The sequence below is a fragment of the Sinocyclocheilus rhinocerous genome, unplaced genomic scaffold, assembly GCF_001515625.1.
Source record: "Sinocyclocheilus rhinocerous isolate Xijiao unplaced genomic scaffold, SAMN03320098_v1.1 scaffold1639, whole genome shotgun sequence".
NCBI classification, from domain to species: domain Eukaryota; kingdom Metazoa; phylum Chordata; class Actinopteri; order Cypriniformes; family Cyprinidae; genus Sinocyclocheilus; species Sinocyclocheilus rhinocerous.
The window spans coordinates 89,339-91,804 of record NW_015632472.1 but is presented as its reverse complement, the minus strand read 5'-3'; positions in this window follow the sequence as shown (position 1 = coordinate 91,804).

The window sequence follows — 2,466 nt, the reverse complement described above, 5'->3', positions numbered from 1 at the left end:
CTTCTCTTTAATGTACTGTGTGGTTCTCCTGATGCTCTCTGAGCTGTTCTCTGTGTGTGTCAGTAGATCCTGTAAGAGTCTCTGATTGGACTCCAGTGAGACGCCCAGCAGGAACCGCAGGAACAGATCCAGATGGCCATCTCTGCTCTGAAGTGATTCATCTACTACACCTTTAAGCAAATATTGTACTGAAGCTAAATTCTTCAATTCCTCCATAGTTGTACTCACATGAAAGTAAAAAACATAGAAAGCAGCTTCACATCCTGGTTCAGGTGAGGCTTTAAAGATGTCATTGCAGTGGATTGGAGTGTCTTGTGAGTGTTGTGTGTTTCTGCATGATGGCTTCAGTTCTTTCTTGTCTGATGTGGGTCTGATAGTGTGATGCAGAGTATGACACAGATCTGGTCGGCTGATGTATTTCCCTCCTGCTGAAACAAAAATCATAATAAAAAGTGCAGAAAAAAGCTAATAAATTATTATAATGACGTTAAATAAATTATAATGATGTTAAATGAAATATATTGGTTACTGTATATAAGATCCCAACTAATGCAAACACTGACCACTATAATGATGACTTAAACATTTTGATTTTCTCCTTTGATGATTCTGCTTGTTAATATCAGGTGTCTTCAATAATGGTCAATCGTCACTTAATTAATCACCTAATTATCTCATTAACTTCAACACTGCTTCAGTGTTTATGTGAGGCCACACTAAATTAACACTGGAGATTTTGCTTTGTGTATATAATTTTGGGGCCCCTCTTGGTGTGGCACACCTTTTCTTGTATATTTCATTTAGTGTTATTTTGTTGAGTTTTTATTCATTATTCACCTGAGATGCACTACAGTAAATTATTAAATTAGCAAGTAAATGTTTATACTAACAGAGGGTCAGAGGTCATTGGTCTATCACTGAATTCAGGGGGTGGCGTCTTTGATCTGTTACTCTTCACAGACACACCGCTGGGTTCTGGAGACTCTGATCTCTGACTCTTCCTTCTGTTGACACAGTCAAAAGACAAATGAGTTACACTTTATTTTAAGGTGTCCTTGTTACAGTGTGATTATACATTTAAGTACTGAGTAATATTAATTAACTACATGTACTTGCTATATGGTTAGGGTTAGGATTAGGGTTTGGCTTAGGGTTAATTGCATGTAATTATGCATAATTTATAGTTAATATAATAGTAACTACATGTAACATGTGTAACAAGGATACCTTAAAATAAAGTGTTACCGACAAATGAAATGTCATTAGAGCACTAGCTATACTGTAAAACTGGAAAGCACATTGGATTTATATTTATTTATTAAGCAGACATTTATTCATTGAGGATCAATAATAGTAAAGCCTCTCCCTCGATGGAGGCAGTTGTGACCTGAAGGTTGCAGGGTCCCAGGTGCTACAGCAAGTTTTACCAGTTTACTTGTATACCATACTTCGCTACACATCACCCACAGACAGCAGGCGTCTGTACTGTAAGCTTTTTTGGATAAAGCATCTGCCAAATGCTAAAATGCTTACCTAGGTTCAGAGGTCACTGGTGTATCGCTGAATTTTGTGGTTTGCTCCATGGATGTGTCTCTCTTCTGCAGATTCTGATCTCTCTCTTCTGGTAATGCTGACAAAAGTTTCTCAAATTATTGTCTAAAGAACTGGCTCCTGTCTTACTATAAAGCTTTAATGGTGCATTTACATTTGAGATTACTTTTTTTTTTCCAAATCCACTTATAAATGAGGAATACAGCAATGTGATTCAAGGAGACAGTAATATGGGAAGTGCTGCAGTAAAAAAAAAAATTTTTTTAAAAGAGATGAAAACAAGAGTTAAAAGCTATTTTTTGTGAAAGCACGTCATGACAAGCCTGTGTAATGTTTTCCCACATTTTTTCACATTTTAGAATTAACACTAACTTTGCCAGATTCATTAATATATTTTTTTCCAATGTGATCACTGTATGTAAAATGCCTCTGCATTAAAAAAAGTGTCCTGTTAAAGAAACTGTATCAAACTCTATAATTTACTGTCAAATGTTCCTCATTTAGATGATGTAAAATAATCTATGATGTTAAATATAAAAAAAGGAGTATATTTGAAGTAAACATCAAAGTTATTTTTGTAACAGCTTTAATCCTCAATGTTTCCACCATTTTGGTCGGCTAGTTTGATCAAACTGTTGAAATATGATTCAGGTTTCTAATCCCATGAAAACGTTAGATCAGACTGAAATAGCCGGTCATTTATATGAATACAGGGTTATAAGAATAAGTTATGAACTTACCATAAAGATGTGGCTAGAGCAAGAGTTAGTAAGTTTAAAGCCTCAAAATGGTGTCTCTGTTTCTTACTTTACTTTCATTTCTACCTGGTTAAGGCGTGGCTTGTTTTTCTTTGACTCCACCCTTACGAAAAACAAACTAGTAGCACAGAATATAATAGCAGGTGTGTGTGTGTGT